The sequence below is a fragment of the Anoplolepis gracilipes genome, chromosome 9, assembly GCF_047496725.1.
Source record: "Anoplolepis gracilipes chromosome 9, ASM4749672v1, whole genome shotgun sequence".
Lineage (NCBI taxonomy): Eukaryota > Metazoa > Arthropoda > Insecta > Hymenoptera > Formicidae > Anoplolepis > Anoplolepis gracilipes.
In genome coordinates, this window is record NC_132978.1 from 7,517,993 (window position 1) to 7,538,657 (window position 20,665).

The 20,665-nt window shown below is 37.2% G+C and overlaps 1 protein-coding gene and 1 long non-coding RNA gene across 5 annotated transcripts in view; one reads left to right on the plus strand and one right to left on the minus strand.

Moving 5' to 3' along the window:
• Window positions 1-20,665, minus strand: part of Grh (grainy head) — a 105,097-nt gene that overhangs the window by 62,224 nt on the left and 22,208 nt on the right. The window lies entirely within an intron of this gene.
• The window catches only part of LOC140669820 (uncharacterized), a 78,054-nt gene continuing 67,423 nt past the window's right edge, over window positions 10,035-20,665 (plus strand). The window contains exon 1 of the long non-coding RNA XR_012047418.1: window positions 10,035-10,177. This is a non-coding gene — a long non-coding RNA (uncharacterized lncRNA). The remainder of the gene's footprint in view (window positions 10,178-20,665) is intronic.

Here is a 20,665-nt window from a genome sequence, read left to right on the forward strand (position 1 = left end):
ATCGGGTGCGCAGTCCGGCTCGAGAGACTCGCGAGCGTGTGTCCGCATGCTCAATGAGAAAAGACGACAGCAAGGGAGAGAAAGGGAGCAGATAGATTAGATAGGATGGATTAGATACTCTTAATCACGTGAAATTCTTGCATTCAAACTAGTGTTGTTAATGAAGCGATGATACATATATATAATGTTCATTGAGGCGAGATATTGTAAAATATGAAATTTGCGGCTTTTGAATCATACCGAGTTGTAAGATGCACTTAAGGGTGAAAAATCGATTAATTGATGGAAAAAAAAAAACAGCTATTATTAATCTATTTTAAACGATGCAATATTTAAATTTTTTAATGATTATTTAATTGCTATTATTATTAATTGTGTCGCGTTTAGGCTTCGATAGAGGCGATGTATTTACTACTGTTATTGTAAATGAAATGAATGGAGAAAAGAAAGTGATATATTACAAAAATTGACAGAAATGTGAAAAAGAAAATATTTTGTAATAATACCATATACATATATGTATATAAATAGATTGATATTTTTTAATAAATTAATTTTATGTAATAAAAATAATTTTTTCATTCATAGGTATATAAATTTATAGAATACAAGTAATATATAATCTTTCATAAAATATGTTGTTACATGCATATGGAATATTACGTATAAATTTCAGTACTTTTGTAAAGGTTACATTAGCAGTAAATCTGTTGTGTCGCTAACGATTTTCACAAGATTAAACAGTGCTATAATTAAATTACTATCATCACGTATTATAAAACAGGTCTTACAGGTCTTTAAGGGACACATACACATGCACATAATGCCCCGGCCACACAAACGAGTTCACTCTGCAACTACAATTTTAAGTAGTAAAAAGAAGTGCGGGTCAGCCGCAGCTTACATAATAATGAAGAATTATTGATATTTTTATAATGAGATTCTTTTTTCTTACTATATGAACCCCATGTACATATATTTATAGAGAGAACAATATACATACACAAATACACACTATATTAATAATAGATATCCTAATTTATAAAATCTATATAACACTTAAAAAAGCGGAAAAAATAAAAATTTTTGTCATTTATGTCCCACCAAAAATATAAAGTAATGAATGTTAATGATATTAGTGCCACAAGTGTTTTTTTTTTTATTTATGATGTAGCGCGCTACACGACGCTTGTATTCAAATAGGTATGTGTATTGGTAAAGCTATTTGATGGTTACTATAGGAAAAACGATGATATGCATCGAATCCTCATTTGATCGATGAACCAGTGTCCAATAGAGTACGTAAAGTAATATATGTTGGACACGGATGTATTGAGCGGTCGTGTGGTATTCCTAATATATGGACTCTGTTTTACCAGTGTGCTTGAATATTCATATTAATAATATGCATTTTATACATTCGACATCAAACATATATTTATATATTTATATATTTGCTTAGAGTTTAACTAGACGCTATTGAATTGACATTCAGGTAATGAGAAAATTAGTGAATAATGTTCTTCCGCAAAAACACGTTCTTATAAACACCCATATTTTACGTATTAACGAATGAATATATCTTTTCCTGTCTGTGTTAAAAAACCAACATGCGCTATAAAAAAAATTCGACGACTTTCTGTCATCCTAAATTTGTTTTTTACCATTTTCATCAGGTAGACCTTTGTGGCTGAAACCTGTGCGTTTCCCTCGCGATTTATTGGGTCTCTTTTCGAATTCTTATCGCGCTTTACAAAAACGACGTCGCGCGTTATGGCCGCGGCGGCGACGACGGCGACGGAGGCCGGGACACGTATAACCATGAATTGTCGTTACGTTTGTCATTGTCGTTGTAAATAAAAGACCGCGTCGCGCGTATCTACCCGTGCGCCGCCAAGAAAGAGAGATCTACCGCAGATATCTCCGAATAAACGAGTATCCACTCGCGTCTGCCGCGACAGTAATGTCAGAGTGAGCTCTTTTATTAGCCTGCCGTCTCGGTCTACCTTCCCTTCTTCACGCTCGTTTGTCGAAAACCTTCCTTTTCCCGGTATTCATATGGACTACCGATGTACGCCATAACGAATTTTGATGAGAGGCATATTTTTTTAAAGGTACTACACTTTAATTTCCGCGCACGGTGGCAATCTAATTTTTTCATATGTAATGAAACGCGCGTTTCTATATGAATATATTCGTGACATGAAATGTTATGAAATATTATATATTTGGATATTTGTATTGATTTCCAGAAAGATAACGCATCAAACTTATTTGACATGCCGCAACTTTCTCGAAAATTTTTATGACAATAATAACGATTCTGTTTGTACATGTAAAATACATTGTCTATATGTAATATTTTTGTTGGCATTACAACCATCTCCATGGTCGAATCGGATACCACCGTCGACAAAATAACACGAAACGAAAATAATTATATAGTTACATATGATAGCAGCGGAAAGCTTCGCAAAAATTTTAATTGGCGAGATAAAATGTGAGATGCGAAAATTCGTTCCGGTACAATAATTGCGAGGAAATTCAATTTAACGAGACATGACGCAACGCGACGTTATACACATTTTTTTGCAACCGTCGTATTATATAAATGTATAAAGGGCATATACATTCACATACATACAGCTTGGTTTATGTAATGTGCACTGAGCGCTGTTATGATTTCCGGTTGAACGCCTCGAACGAATAATGCCCGAATCAAACGGCCACTTTCGCACAAGCAAGCACTGGAAAAGCAGGACTGTACTCTTGTTCCTCGAATGTTTCTCTGGCACCGTCGAAAGTCGGACGCGTTACGATGCAGGTGCATTAAGTCGACAGTGCGTACAGATCCAAAGAGCGGTTCTGTCAAAATTTCTTGCGAGAAAAGACGCGATTCTTATGTTTATATTATTGCGGTATTTAATCTCGAGGAATCTATTTATTTATATGTATAATTCACGATATTTGTACATTGATATCGTATGAAATAATTAAAAGCTAAAATAAATATATTAAATTGAAAAACAAAATTATAATATCGCAGTGAAAAAAAGGATATAAAAAAGAATGATCTTAAACGATCTTCCGAAATTTTGAGGATATTATCCATCTTGACGATGAAACGCATTCCTTTTTTTTCTTTGCTTATATCTTGACCAATACGACGATAGGAGATAAACGAAAAATTAATTCAACTACGGACGAACTTTGTGTACGTTGGAGAAACTGGTCTTAATTCATCAATTTCCTTCCAGCGTTTCGATCTTTCATCAAGTCCGCCCACGTGACATCGTCGCAAGTGACATTTTCATTACTAGTTTATCAGCTTTTGCAGAACCTCTTTGCATGGTTTTTGAGATAAGAAACACGCGGATACACTCTGTTATACGTATATACATATATGTACTATTTATGTAGACGTAGAGAAGCAGGGTGCACATAAGCCGCGTGAATTTAGTGTTCCGCTTTAATCTACGCTTATGCCGCGCGCAATAAGCGTTTCTCTCTCTTTCTTTTTCATCCTCTTCCCTCTCGTTTCTACTTCCCGATTTCGTCGCATTTCGCGCCTCCCTCTCGCGCTGCTGCATCGTTTAATCTGCATGCCGCGTGCGTTTATGCCGTGAATAAGGCGCATCGGGAACGCCCCGTGTGTACGCACTCGGGAACACTTTTAATGGGCCCGCACCATCGACGAGACCCGGCTGAGCATTAAAACAAATCTTTGCCTCGCGAACACCGACGATACCCATCGGCCGTACATTGCCCCGGTTGTGTGCGCGATCGCGATTGGAACGCAAGCAATGCCATTTGCGTAGAGAGACATTCTCGAGCAAGAATTCGGCCAATACGCATGACAGGCGATTTGCTCCGATTGCTTTCATTATGTGTGATAATTCAGCGATAAAACATTGCAAATTTCTCTATTTCTTATGTATATTTGTGTGATTTGATTTAAATATTATGCGATTATTTGTCGATAGAATTTTGAATCTAAGAAGTGGCGATATGTGTACTGATTTTTTTTACTCGAGTAAAGCTACAAATGATTTACATCGATTGAAAATACGATATATATCGATTAAAAACGCGAAACCAGATTCTTGGTGCTTGTAGATTCACGCGCAAACGCGGAATGCTAGTATGACGGTATTATTGCCCGATATAGAACATTTAAATATTGCCTACTGTACTATAATTATAGTGTGTTTGCACTGTGATTTCGTCATGGTGAACCGTACAGCTTTTCTTAAATTATAGCATGCTCCCTTTCTCTCTTCCTCTCTTGCGTGAGTGCGCGAACTGTGAGTTGTAATTTGGCAAATTGCTATTCTCCATAAACGATCGACACGTCGTTTATACACGTCGATTACGTTTATACAGATCGATTGTCGCTCGTTGATTAATGATCTCTTGCGATCATTTCCGTTTTATCATTCGCGTTTCGTATTAATTAATATTTTATCGTTTATCATTTAATTTCCATATTTTATGTCATTCATAAAATATCTTCTCGGTTTTTCGATAACAATTTTGGCAAGCATCGTTCCCGTTGAATCTGAATTCCGTTTCGAAAACGCGACAACCTTGATTGTTGACGACGTTGACTGGCGTTTTAAAGAGCACGCGCATGGATACATGCGGGTTTATCGGACGACCGTTTTCAATTATTGACCGCAAAGTCGCGTGGAGAGACTGTCTACGCGACGCCCGTAAACTTTCCATACCACGTAATTAGATGGAAATTAGCTAGTTTATATTTATCAGCAAGTGGCGATTACCGCCAGTAATCTATACATTTTTCCGCATTATGTAATTACATTTGCATTAAGGTCATCGACCGGATTTTCTCGCGTTATTAACGTCCGTGGTGGTACAAATATTAGGCATTTTTCGTGCCATCAGCACGAAAATCTTTTAAATTTGCATAAATGGACAGGGAGAAAAAAGAATGGGTAACGAACGCGGGAAAATCCGGTCGTATCTTCAATGCACATTCAACATTAGATGCGATTATTCGTGTCTTAAGATTTTGTTTTACAACACACGCGTTGACGCGGCACATTAGAATTGCGCTGGTACTATTTCGCTCTAAATCAAAGTCCGAAATGTATAATTCGTAAATCATTGTCGCTAATATTAGTACAAATTACAGAGAAGATAGCGGAAGGCGCGTATCGCTATTTGTTAGTCATACTACTTACGTGTATTTCTCATACAGGGCTACAAGCGCCGGATAACTAGTGTGAAATTATGAGCGCCTCTCGTGTATATTGTTACCTACCAAAGTATTAGAATTCATGCAAGTACCAATCTGTTTTACATAACAGCGACTCCGACCTGCAACGTCAGGAGTTGGACGGAGTACGCGTCACAACGATATACGCCGTTTATGCGTTTAATTTTCGTAACATATCGAACGTGCAACCACATACATTAACGGTACGCTGAAGTATACAGATAGTATAATTATTGGTCGGTGTGTGAGAGAAAAGTCGTACGTTTCTTGGAGCGCGAGTCGCCGTTAATGATTACGCGAAGTTACATGCGTAAGTAACATTTAATTCGTTGGAAGTTGCGCTGAAGTTTATGCCCGTCAGCCGATATTAATTACGTTGATAAAATATAGATAGTCTTACTGTTTTTTTCTGCGCGTACGGAGCCGGCGTAGCTTGCGCGAGCGCTATATAATTATGGTAAACTGTATTCGCGCATCTCGCGCCGAGTTACGCCGGTGAAAATTTTTAATATAATCGCGTCACACACACACACACACACACACACACACACACACACACACACACACACACACACACACACACACACACACACGCACGTGTACACAGAGATGCATCGTGTTGCGCGCATTAAGATAAATCTTTCTTCCTGTATGATGATGATATCTATTCATGATCCAAGACTTCCGCAATTTTGTAATCTACGGATGTAGACGCGAAATTATTATATATTCTATTTTCAAAATAATCTCTTTCAAGGCAAAATTTTATTTTCAATATTTTATAATTTTTTCTTTTGTAATTCTTAGCAAAGCGGGTGACTCAAACATTTTTCTGACAGCATCATAAAATTACTTTCTAAATTAAAAAGAATATTTTTTTCTTTTTTTTTTTCTCTCAAACATGACGTGACATCAAACTTTTTGTAAATCAGTTGCATTGTAATAGAGGGAAGAAGAAATCTCTGCGGCAGAGTATTCTTCCCGCAACAGAATTGTAGATAGGATCTTCCGCGGGACAAGATATATCCTCAAATATATTTTTTGACGAGAGAAAGACGAGATACGTTATGAAAATGAGAGATTTCTATTGTAACAGAATCTTTTCGTAAAGGCCAATCTCTGCAGCCGTGCATTATCTTAGACGCCATAATGTAGCGAACAACTTTAACCGCTTGAAATCTCGTCGATAAAATCACTACAAGTTATTATTATTAATGCAAATGACGCATTATTACGAAGAGGTAAGAGGGCGTAGATGCACATATCGTCGTTACTTTATTAATGCTTTTATATTATTTACATAATCGAACAACGGCGGGAACAATGCGTGCATACGGCCGAAGTCTTTTATTAATTACAGTCGTTCTTGCGAGAAATCCTTTCCCAATTAACCGAGTATGCAATTAAAAAGCAAGTATTTCTTATTTTCTCCCCAAGGATAACCATACTGATTGACGATAGATTCTGTCACGTGATAGATCCTGCGATCTACGATTCTGTTGCAAGGAGGGTACTCTACGATAGGCAAAAGTTCATCGTTTCTCTCTCCCCTCTTTTCCTGTCGTTATAACATCGTACCACGTATGTGAACGCATATAAGCTATTGATTATCGAGAGACTCTCCAAAGACTCTCAGGCTCTCTGAGCAGTTATACGATTATGCAAACGTAATTTGATTAGCTAGTTTTACACGGAAATTTAATAATCCACACGCGAGGCAAATGAAGGAATAATGTTAATATATTAATGCACTACTAAAAGAATTCAAAAAACCACTAATGAGATAAAATTAACAGTATTTATGGATAATATATAATTTTTTTTCAGAAAGAGAAAGAGAGAGGAAGATGATTAGACAGATATCTTCATGACACGAACTTCGTATTGAGAATCTCTGAGCCTGAACAGTCTTTTGTATATTTTCTTAACAGGATCTCTATGCTCAAACAATCTTCATCTCGTCAACATCACGATTCGTAAAACGTGTAATTAATCTGCAGAGTCTATATTGAAATAGAGTGCACACAAAATTGTGTGTCAAGTATAGATTATAATACCATTTGATAAAATATGATGCACAGACATTCGAGCGATGTTATAGTCTAGATTAGTTGATGATTGATTACGAAGATTAATTATTTTTATAGAGACATCGTTAAAAGATCCATGTTAATTATTATTATGTATTTGTCAATCATCGCGGTTCATGACGCGACATAAACGTGATTAATCGGATTCATACAACATAGCATGGAGTATTCTCGGAGATTTTGACATAAAGTTGCAGTGATAAAATATAATATACATCATGTATAATATATGTTATACGTATGTATTTAATCTGAGTCATTGTATCCTTTCAATATATTTGCCCATAAATTTAATATGAATGTCTAGGTGTTATTTAAAATTCTAATTTTTGTGGCATGTTTATTGAATTTTAGATAAAAAATTTCAATAAAAATTTGAGAAGTTTCGATAAAATTTAAGCCTTTTTTTCTAATCGTAAATTAATTTTTTTAAATCATGGATTTATTTTGCCATCTGTAATTTTTATTATACTAGCAACAGTACTTTATATACGAGTTTAATATTTTCAATTTATTAAATAAAGAAATATGTTTAAAAGTACGCACAATTGTATTATTTCACAAGACTCACCATTCAACAGACAGTGATTGAACAATCGAAAGTTTGCATGATAATTGTAAGACTTATGAATGTCTTTTGTATACTAATGCACGACTAAGCAAACGCGTTATACCGATTCATGAACTAATTGTAAGCTAACTTTCTTAAACGCGATACTCTGTCACTGATTGTAAGTGTGTGGCGAACCATCGACGTCGGAAGACCTATACATATATGTACTGCACATATCCGTTAATGTGTCGAGCTGCATGATTTTTAACAGCCTTTTATTTTCTATAGAAATAACTGCAGGATAAAATTAATAAAATCGATTGACAATATCATAAGATATTGTGTGTGTGAAATTATTTTAGTTTCATTTTCGAAAAGTCAGAGAATCTAATTATTATAAATTATGTATTAATAAATTGTTTCGTGATTCGATTAATATCAAATTTTATTAATTTTAAAATTAGGAGATTGATTAAATTTTACTTTATGCATTTTGATTCATATTACTTTATAAAAGGCAACACTCGAGGAACAATTTTTGTCAGATTATATAATAGAGATATATAATTGATTGATACATGATAGAGAAATTATTCTTTTAACTTTATTATCCATTCTTAGTAGAATAAGGGTTAATAAGTGAGCTTTATCCGTGGTTCATCGCTTATAACACATCGTCAATGTGCACGCAGCTATGAGATATCGATCGCGATTATAGATCGTGGAAAAGGCATAATCAAGCCGACGTTCATGAGGTTTTATCGCTTGCCCGGTAATCGGAGTTACGAATCGACCGATCGCGAAAGGTCGTGCGTGCGCGCTAATAGTTACACGATAAAAACTCTGATATACCGTCCGGACGTTCGAAAGGCTTGCGAGTTGCAACGATAAAAAATGCTGATATACCGCCAACGTTTGAAAGGCCTTTGAGAACCGCGTGTGTGTGTGTGGGGGGGAGGAAGGGGGAGGGAGGAAGAGGGGAGCACGCACACGCGTATTACTTCTCGCGTGAAAACCACGGATTATTTCGCGGTGTTCGTAATGCGGCAGCGACGCGAGACTCCGTGACATTTTGTGCGAGAAAACGCACGTGCGTACCGCGAATACAGCGGCCCGCCATAAATAAACGCCACTCGACGCAAATGCAATTCGCCGATGCATGTCTTAAACTGTCGACTTATCGCTTACTATGTTATCGCTTTCCTTCGTTTCGCGACGTTGCTCGCCCGCGAGTTTGTTAGATGCGTTGAACATCGCACTCATCTCTCTGAGTGAACATCTTCCGTGTAAAATCCACAACTGAGATAAGATTTTATTTTCTACTCGACATATTTCTCCTTTCATAAAGTAAAATGTATTATAAGTATCTTGTTTCACATTATTTACAAGAAGGAAGAACACAATTGTTTTGCAATTTTGCATGCTATGAAAAAAATCTATTACTTTTATAAAATTAACTTTATATATAAAAATATATAAAGAGATATAAATTATATAAATTGCATAAAAGAATTCATGTCAAATTCATTAATATTAGACCTTTTTCGACACAGTTTCTGAATGCACTTAATAATAAACGTCTTTGTGTTTCATCAAACCGATCGCAGCACATATTAATTAAAGCGAATGCGGAACAACCGCAAGTTAGCTCGGTCCAAACGCAGTACGTGCGCGTGTAACGATTTAAATTCCGTGTCACGTATTCCAGTTGAGAGACAGATTATAATATCAAAGGTAAACCGCGGATGGGCAGTGTCTGCGAAAGTCAGCAACGATGAGAGAATGACAAGGATCCGACAGGCATTTTGCGCGCGTACATACACGTACACGTACACAGGTGGAGAAAATAATTTTGTAATAATCGCGGCAGAAATTCCCTGTAATGATAAATTAACATAAATTATTAAAATAATCCTTAAAAAGTGTGCGTAAACAACAAAATTCTGTTTTGGAAAAGATTGATTTCTAATTATCTATTTTTGCCTACATAATACTTGGGTAAAGAAATGTCGTTTATAGTATGATTAATTGCATTTATTAATCACAAATCCAAGTTGTAATATATATACCATCACTTGCACGAAATTCTTAAAAAGAAATTTTTTATTTAAAGCTTTTAACGTCCAATATTTCCTATTTGATTTCAGGTACCGATGACTCACTATATTATTGCGGATAAAATATCCGAGAAGTTGTCTGAAAAAAGAGGATCAATGCTCTGATAATATCGACGAATTCCTGTGTCTGTTCATCACATTCATGTATCGCGTTACGCATCGGATCAAAATATCAAAGGTAAGTCTCGTCTGGGATATGCGAGGAAGACAGAGCTAATTGCGCGCGAATGCACAAGGGCAGCAACGGCTTTACGAGGGCTCCGCGTCGATACACGTAGATAGGGGAGAGAAAAGAAGAGAGAGAGAGAGAGAGAGAGAGAGAGAGAGAGAGAGAGAGAGAGAGAAAAAAGGAACTGAAAACAGAATGACGAGCTAGGGGGAATCGATCGGTCATTACCATAATTTGTATATGAGTACCACCTGGGACGGTAGCAGTATCCCTTGGTCAACGCTCACAGACCTTCTTGGATTTCTTTTTCTCATTTCTCGATCTCCGCTACCCTAACTGCATGTTGTTCTTTTCCTTTGAAGTACGTAGGCTGCTTGCTAGGTTCGTCTTTGTACGTCCTATTACGAGCCTCGTAACCGTGAAGGAGAAAAACGAGTCCGCGAATTGCGTCCGGCAATTGCAACGACGGTGATCCTTTGCGGTCATGCACAAAGCTGGGGATTTCGTCGTTGGAACCTCCGATAAACTGTATCCACTTTCGCGAAGTGATAAATTATATAGTGGGTTGGTGTTGCAACTAAATATTAATCCCTTCGATAATCATCGTCTTCCAGTTGAAATTATTTCTCCAGGCTCAATCTCGCGATCATTCCGAATTACACGAGAGCTGTTTAAGCATTTTGCAAGTGCATCGAAAGACGCTCGCAGCGCTTTATTATCACTAATAGCTAGTGTTACAACATTTTCAGAAACGAAAGTTGCGGGCGAAGTATAAGAAGCGATACTTTTAACCGGATTTACCGCCTGCTTACAGAAAATATGAATTGTTATTCACTGGCTCGTAATAGAGCAGCGTGCGTGCGCTAATAATGCGCTAATCATGCGCGGTCTATTAAAGTACCCATCTTCCAAGCATTTAAGATGATGTTCAAATTACTATGATATCGACCACATTACATTTATGCCTCTCAGCGCGTACGAGAAATCGTTATTATTAAGACATCGTTGGACCTGATTAACTGAAGCAATTTTCACGGGACAGCTTCTTTCTCTTTTTCTCTGCCGCTCTTTCTCTCGTCATGAGGAAAGTAAATCTCAGTTCCTCAAAATACACAACTGTGATTTATTTAAATTACCATCATGGCCTTCGAGACAAACACTCGATTCATATATAATTCGTCGTAACATCGGTTGCGCGCCGTAAATCGAAAATCTCAGAAAGGTCAAGGCTTCCCTTATCTCAAGTGATGTCCGAGAGAACGCTCCGCGATTTTTACGACCGATCACGAACTTCGTCCTTTTCTTTTTTTCACGACATCGCATCTCGAGAGAATGCGTTAAACATCCAAAGAAATTAAAGATAGCCGAGAATTTAAATACCCAGACGCGTTTATATTTTTAGTGAAATAAAATGGACATAAAATATTTTTTTTTTCACTCGCAAAAAATTTATACAGCTAGAAATGTATGTATTGAGAAATAATTGAATAGATTGTAAGATTATTACAGATAGAGTGAAGTTAAGTATACACTCTTGAGTTGTATTTTTACAGTTATTTTTTTTCCAAAAAATGTTTTTAAAAAAATTATAGAGATATAAAAGATCATTTGATCGACGAAAAGAGAAGCGAATTATTTAAGAATTAAACTTCTCGTTATTATGTGTGTGTGTGTGTTCACTGACGATTACACCTGTGCCGCGTCCTCGTTCAATGCCGAAATCGCGAGGTCCGATTCTCTTCTCCGTGCCGCCTTTCGAGTGCACTACGGTGCAGCTCTCGCTGCGGTAAGCTGAGACCTCGCCGCGATCGTATATCAATGGTTACAGACACGTACGTATACGCTGTGCGAATAAATATAATTATAAGTAAGAGCGCAAGGCTGGAGGACCACGCCCTGTCTCCGCTCTACTCTCTTTTTCTCTTCCCTTGCTCTCCCTCCGCCAGGCAAAGCACGCACTACTTCGCGTTGTTTCTTTGCTCTCTCTTTCTCTTTTCTCTTTCTAGCTCTTTCTATCGGACACATACACACACATACGGTGCTCCAGCTCGATAGATAGGCTTGGGTTATATAGGCATATACATTTCCTTTTCTTCTTTACACCGTTTGTACACGCGTCTCGAGCACGCATGTCGTTGCGTGTACGCAACGAGATACCTGGAGGCGAATCAAGCGAGTTCCTTGGAAGGACGTCGCGAAATTGATGGGGATCATTGACGGTGACAGAGGAAAGGGATAAAGAAAGATAAATCTTTTTAAACAATTGTAAAATGGATGACAAATAGCATGACGAATATCTGTGAATTTAACTCGAATTTTGCAATATTGGAGCCATATTAATTGGAATATATATAAAATCCATGTAAATTAGTATTCTTACTTATTTTTTTTTATATACAATTTTCTATAAAATTAGAATTATCAAAAATAAATTATGTTTACTATTTAAAAATAAGGACAGTTTGGTTAAATAATCCAAAGTAAAGTGGATGTTTTATATAGATATACGATGCTCGTGAATGTTTTTAATGTTCGCCAAGTTATACATGTATAAAAACACTTACGTTTTCTCTCGTCTAAATTATAACTCATATTTAATACATTCGACTCACGAAATGTATTAATAGCTCGTCTGACATCTTTGTTATTACATGCCAGTTCATGATTGATAGCATTGTTTTTGATAAAGCAATCAAATTTCTGTAGCACGAGTACGTTGTATGTATATAAGCGTGTAGAGAAAACTGGATATAATGACTTTCTAATACGTCATGGAGGTTAGAAGATCTAAACCGGAACATATTTTGGAGTCAAATGTCACTAGCAAACACGCGTCAGTTCAATCGCGGCAAACTGTATCTTTCATCGGGGAAGTGTTCTGCCTCTCTATTATCTAAATGAATAGTTGTCATATGCACTTTATTGGACATGCAACATTGTGATGCAATTTAAATGGCTTGATTCCGAGTTATGACTTTCTAATGCGCGAGTTATATTGCATTAGGAATAAATTGATTCATTCAATTGAACTTTTTTTCTCTGTCCTGAATCGTCTTTCTTCCTCGTGTTAAGAACTTGATATAAAAACATCATTTATATGCATCGTAAAAGTAGGGAAAAAAATATGCAAGTATAAAAAAAAGTATCTCAGCACATTGAAACGCCGATATTATTTTATTATTTAGGAAATGTTTTTATATATAATATATATTGTATATATAATGCATTCTTAATGGTCATTGGTCCAATATAATACGTATTTCGTACGTGACAAGAAGGAGATGTTGGCGGCAAAAGTCTAAATATACTACATATATGTATATATATATATATATATATATATGTGTAATAAACTAACTGCGAATGATATAGTTGACAAAGAACTATAAACATTCTTGAGCGAACATGAATTTCAGTCGTAAGATGCAACACTATCGTGTCACAGGCTATCTATTTCGTTCTTTTGTGCTCATTAAATCAGTCTAAAGTTGCCGTTATTGCCTTTGAGAAATTACTTAGATACAATATCGGATGACGTTTTACGAGGGATGATTAGTGCACAAAGAGGGGTAATTAGAGAATTCATATTAGCGCATTAAGATAAGTGTGTCGCTGCATCTTCAATGTTGCGAAATGAATCTCTTTATAAACGAAGGGCGAAAGCGCACTCACGTTTGTGAAATACGTGCATCATTCTAGCGATGCTCCTCGTTGATGAGAAGGATATATTCCTGCGATATATATGTTCCGCTGTGAAACGACCGGAGGTAACCACTTCGAGACCAACAGTAAAGATAAAACTCGCGCACGAAGCGGTGCTTATCATGACATAATTGCTGGTGCGTTTTATTATCGTCGATATAGTCGCACGATTTTAAGGCTAACTCGCGAATTTATGAAAATACGTTTAAACGCCACAACGTGTCGATTTCTTTATGAAAATCTAGAATCTTCGATTATCTCCGAAAGTACTGCTAGGAAAAACGGTGAAGAGAATAGACATGTTGAATCCTCGATAAAATGCACGCGTTCTCGTTAGCATGCGAACTCTTGCGATTACGTTACTTAATGCTGCGTGGGGAATGATACTCGCAACATGCATAGATAATGCTTATCGTGAGGTAATTGCGAAGCCAGTTTGCCGTTAGAGTGCGATCGTTGTGACTAAAATTCTGTTTTTAAAGCTGCCTTTATGTTCTAAAGAATTTTATGTTACATTTTCATCCAATTCTCACGTAAAATAAAAATCACAAATCCTTTATAATAAATTGTTTTTAAAATTATGTGAAACTACTGTCACATCAAGATAGAAATCACACGCAGTGTTTTGAATAAATCTACATTATAAATTAAAATGAATATGTTTGGAATAACCAGGAATGGCCAGTTATGAGTTTAACCAAAATTAATTATCTTCGGGAACCGTTGATCATACATATACACGTTCGTAACAAATGTCGGTGAATATAACTTTGCAAAGATTTATTTCTGCAAAGTTATATCTCCTCTTTCTAGATAGCAAGATTTATTTCGGCGTAGATTCTCATCGCCAAACGTAAGATATCTAGTTTTACGATATAGACTGATTAATATTCCGCTGGCGGAGCACGATGATTCCGCGTTTGATACGTTCATGTTAACACTGTTAATGAACATTTGTACATTACAGCTTCATGGAATAATTAAATTCTTCGATAGATCGAGGTATCGATTAGGCGCGCACGATATAGCGAGACGACAAGTATGTTTCGAGCCGTTTTAAGAGGCGAATTAACCTGGACTCGGTCTCGGATTATCGCGCCATAATCATGGGACTACTTTAGCGCTAGTGATAGAGTAAATTCGATGAGTTCAGCAGCGATCAGTGAAACAAGATCCGATGAGCCTCGCTGCACGTCGATCGCGACAACTTGATCGTGTATGTGCCAACTTGACTACGCTAGAGATAAGAAATGAATCTGCCGGTAAGAGAAGAAGAGACAGAGAATCACGATTTCGCGATTAATTCCAAGTCTCTGTTATCCAGCTGTTTGTGAGAGAAACGTGGAAGCTGAATTATGGATCGTAAAGCGAAGATCCATAGCAGTCGTTAAACACGCACTTGAATTTGTAATCATTCGTGACTCGCGACTGTTACCGAATGCGATATTAGATCTGGATATAGTCTGTAAATAATAAAGTCTCATTTCCAGTTATGATAATCTATGAAAAAATTATTCATTTAATATCGTTTATCGTTACCGATACTTATCGTTACGAATAATATAGTTTAGACGAATGATAAAATCTTGGATGTTTTTATACGAATTGCAGACGACAATAAATGCGATGTCTCTAATCGCATAATAAGATAGAGTATCTATATAAATAAAATGTACATTTAGATAGTAACAGGTAGCAAAAATAGCGTGTACTTACAGAAATAACACATACAATCTCCTATCAGTTCAGCGAAACGATTGATTTTATAATAAATACAGGCACACATTGCTCAAGGTTTAATCGATTGAGTACTTTGATTTCAGCTTCAAGATCGAAGTAGGATTTCAGCCTCGCATATTATTTATGGCATAATATACGATAATTGTCCGAGATAAAATCGTCAATATGTAATTGCATATTATTACGTTCTCGTTACACGTACGTGCATCTTTCGAATTATCAGCTGTCCCAACCTAATACTTTGCATCCTGTTTGCGAGAATATACTCTTCCGTTTGTTTATAATTACAAATATTCAAATTTGTTTTCTAAACCATTACGCGTTTCATGCCGCATGAAATATTTAAATCGGTTCTCCTAAATAGAAAATAATCACATTGCTAAGAATTGATGTTCCAGGCTGCAATTAAAGATAAAAAGAGATACCTTTATCAAATTATACATTATTATATTTTATAATTTTATGAAAATATTATTGATTTTTAACACAGTGACATTTGACGTCGTTTTTTCATATTTTGAAGAAATAACAATATAATTGTAACCTTTTGTCATTCGATGATATTCGATATTCCATGATAGTTATTTTTTTAGCCATATATATATATATATATATATATATATATATATATATATATATATATTAAATAATTATATTATTTGAACAGTAGTTTGGCTACAAAATTAGATATTGTTAATGGTTCGGGTATTAACTGACAGTCATTCTTATCGTATTACGAGCTATATTTTATTCTCAATTCTTCACGTAGACATATCTTTTTGCGCAAAACGCGACTTCTCGAAAACAAAAAGGTAAAAAATTAAGTTAGAAAGTAGGGCGAGTAAACGAGAACGTTCAAACGTATGAATTTCATAATTATGCGTGATGCTGCAGGATAACAAGCAAAACATCCTTTGACAAAGAAGGCAAGAAGCTTGAAAAAAAGATTTCTACGTTGCCACTCTTTCGTTCGTTCACGAGCATGCAAAGTCGCAATCGTCGCGCAAACGTCGTAAATCAAAGGCATTCCTCACGTATGACGCGAGAAAAACAGCTGCTCGCGCGCTTACATGACGCGACCGTCCGAGGGCGTGAGCCGATATGCACGAGCACGCGTGTGTGCACGTCGCTTCGGCGCGAACAATACGCGAGATAGCACAAGGCTCGCTAATTCCGGCCGATTGTGCTCTCTTCGTGGCTGTCGTTCAAGCAACGGCTAAAAAAAGCAACCTGACCGTGGATCCGACCGTGGACAGCTGCCTCCTCTTCCCCTTCCCCTCTCTTTTTTCTTGCCTACCTACTTCGCTAGCGTTGAATTCTTCCTCATTGAGCTTGGCACTCATCGACTGAGAATGAGGCGAAAATGAAATGTGTCTGAAGGAACGCCTTTTTTTGTGTGTGTGACTGACGTAGAACCCACCTCCTGTATATCACTATCGGTATAGCTCACCCTCGTGAAAAGGCACCGATAGTATTCTCTCTCTTTCTCTTTCTTCTTGTCGAGAGGGTTCCATTGGAACCAGATTCGCGTATGACGCAACTTATACCGTCAAGGTATGTTATCTAAATTCTACGTTCTGATTAATGGCCATAATTCACTATTAATATTCGATAAATCTCGACGGTTACGTTTGCTAGATCTTGTTGGTTATTTAATTTAACGTCTCTGATATTATTTGCAAATTCAGTATACACTTTTTTTTAGAAAAAAATTCTAAACTAATATTTTTATCTTTTAATATAAGAAATTATACTTTCTCGTTATAATCATTTCTTATCATAGCATAATCTTTACCGTTATATAATACTGCTACGTGAAGGAAATTGTGTCTTTGCTCTTAAATAATAATATACCTCTAGAAAGTAAACGTTTCCTCGGTTTTTCTCGAGTACTATAGTTCAAGATTTTTTGGAGAATTTCGCGCTTGTCGGGAAGCACAATGTGTAGAGATAGATCTCGTGAAGAATGCCACGTAGGGCGAGGTAGAGAAACACACCCATGAATTCGCCGGGATACCACGTGTACGCGAGAGCACCCATGCGCGAATAATCCGCGTGAGCGACACACACGCGAATCGCGCACATCAGTATATATAAGCCCACACATCGGCCGGAGCTTTCTCCGGTCAACACGGAGAACTGGGTATCCGGTATCTGTTGAATTCTCTCTTCTTCTGTCGCAGGTTTCAAAGAAATTGAATCCGCGTGCAATTCCGATAAATCTAATTCCTATATAGCCTACATATAGAGAGAAAAGTTAGACATCTTAAAACCTCTTAAACGTGTGATTTAATACTAGTATAAACGAAATTTGACAGCTAAAAAAATTCTATATAAATTCAAAAAGAGAAGAGACGAGGTCTTTATTTTTAAATTAGGATAAATTGTCATTAATATTGATTAAAAGTTCATAAAAATTTAGGCTGTGAAGTATACGTGTCCGGTTAAAAAAATTATCATCTAGTCATTAAAATGACATGATTCATGTGCAATGTTAAAATTGCAAATTAGATTATACTATTTAATCAAGGTTAAAGTTCCGTCCTTCTGTATAGCTAATTTGCATTTTCATCGAAGTAAAATATTTTTCGATTTTAATTTCGATACTTGAGTGAAAAAAAAAGCTAGATCTCTATTTCTCATCACGTATACATAATACGCTCGCACGCACACAACATATACAAATTTGCATTTGAGTACGCGCATATATATTAATGTGTGAAGCTAGTTACTTAAAAACCATCCAATACACCAGACCGGGTCATAGACCGAGCACATATCAGCGAAAGATGTCTGGTTACTCGTTCATCAATAAGAGAAAAAGTGTAAAGACGACAAAGTGAAGGAGCGATGGATGACGAGAAAACGCATACATTTATGCGGCGCGAGTAGCCGCGAAGTCGCGTGCAAACACACGTGTGCGTGCACGTGTCACCACGCGCGTCTCTCACTCGCGACCGACTCTCTCCGTTCGACCTGCATCGTCTATTTCTCTTTCTCGCCTGCTCGCTCGACCGTCTCTCTTTCCCTATCGCTCCTCCTCGCTCCTAGCTCCTTACTACGGTTTGAGCCCGAAGTGCTCGGTGTTCGAGACTGCCTCTCGCGACCCGCGGTAAGCAAAGCAAACGACCTTCCGTGGAATCTGGACAACCTGTCTGCCCGCCTGCAGCCGCTAAGACCAGGTCTGCACTTGTTCTGCACACGAGTCTGCGTGTCTCTCTTTCTCTTTCTCATTTCTCGTTTGTCCGTCTCGTTCCGTCGCTTCGTCTCGTTTCTTCGAAGCGCTAACCGCATCGAGGGTGTTTTAACGCGACCCTTAGGCGATCATTAACCTTAGAGAGACCGGGTTAAGATAATCATTTATGTACGCCGAGTCGCGCCGCCGATGTTCGAGCGATATCTAAGATTCTATGAATGAAGCCGTACCTTTCTCCTATCTCGCTTATCTATATCTATAAACTGCAAAGTGTAAACCAGTTACCAACAGTACGTTTTTCAGAATTTTTATTTTTTACCTTCTCTTTATGTATCTTAAATTTTTCTAGTATTTTGGAAAAATATAATTTACAGATATTACATTTATAAAAGAATCCATTGATGGAGATAAAACTATATGAGAAAACTGCTTGATATCACAATTATGATACATAATAAATGAATGAATTTTAATGAAGTTGTATTCAGCAAGGTACTCGCGTCTATATTAGACTGCGACGACTTACAACTGCGACATAAATCGTATATTTTTTTTTTTAATATCAAAGTGTGACAGCTACTTTTTAGTTGTCATTATATTACATTTTATGGCATTCTCGTTATGGAGAAACTAAAATTGCAGCATAAAAGGCAGTAGGAAAAATTAAATTTGTGTTTGCGTCAGACGTGGGATTTGTTTCGAAAAAAATTCGTAACCTGCGATTAATATGACTTGTCGAAATTTAATACCGAAATCTCTCAGACAGCGCATCATCGTTTATTTTAGGGTCGCCGATGAATCACCCGCGAGTTTCCGAATTCGAATGACAAACGTTTATTGCCGCCTCGAACAAAAATGATCTTTAGACTCGGGTTTTTTCTTACCTCTTCTCTTTCATTTTATTCATCGCGCGCGTCTGTTTTCGTCGTTTCCGTTCGACATTTGTACACACACTCGAAATTTGCATCGTGAATTGACGCATCGACTTATTTTTACGATTTATGTACATGTGTAGGAGTGCGCGTGATGTTTGATAGTTTTATAACTGCATTTTCATTACGAATAAATTTCACATTGCAAATGGCTTCGTGGCGTAATTCGCCGACATAAATTTACGATAATCTTTTATCGAATCGTATAGGTAAATAATCCCTCATTTAAATTCCTCAGACGCGACGACGTCGCTCAATACTCGATTATTCGTCTACTTGATGTTTTTCTCGTCTCCATTTCCGCCTCTAATTCCCATAACCATAAGTTCTGGTTGAACGGAATGCCGGTGCAAATTTTCTTTAATCGCCGGCTTTCCCCTTTATGAGAAATGCGACCAGTACATTTGAATATTCGTGCGTGCCGCTCTCGCTCGCAGATACGATTTTATTAATTACGACCGCCGGTTATGAAATACACACGATCGCGTCAATTTCTCATTCATTCATTAACCACCTTTATAATTGCGTCGGTAAGTGCTCGGCGGCCGTAAAGTATTCCACGGCACGACGGACGTCGATAATTATCGCGGCAGATATCGATCGCTGGGACGCCGATGAAATATCGCAGCGCGCGAAAACGGTTGCCGCGAAATTGTGGTAAATCGAGGGTAACGCATCGAGGGTTCGTTAACAAACCGATCTCGAATGAGCCGATTATCGGCCAGCGCTCCCATTAACAGACTCCGGTTGAGCGCGTTTTCTCTTGTTGCTGTCGTCGTAACCGATTTCCACGATGCGTCTCTTCGATTATCTCCAACTGGCGGAGGATCGGTTCAGGAACTCCCCCAGCTGAGCGATAATTCTGTCGATTGGATGGTAACGATCGTCATCGTTACGTCCATTGCGTATTCTCATATTATAGGTGTT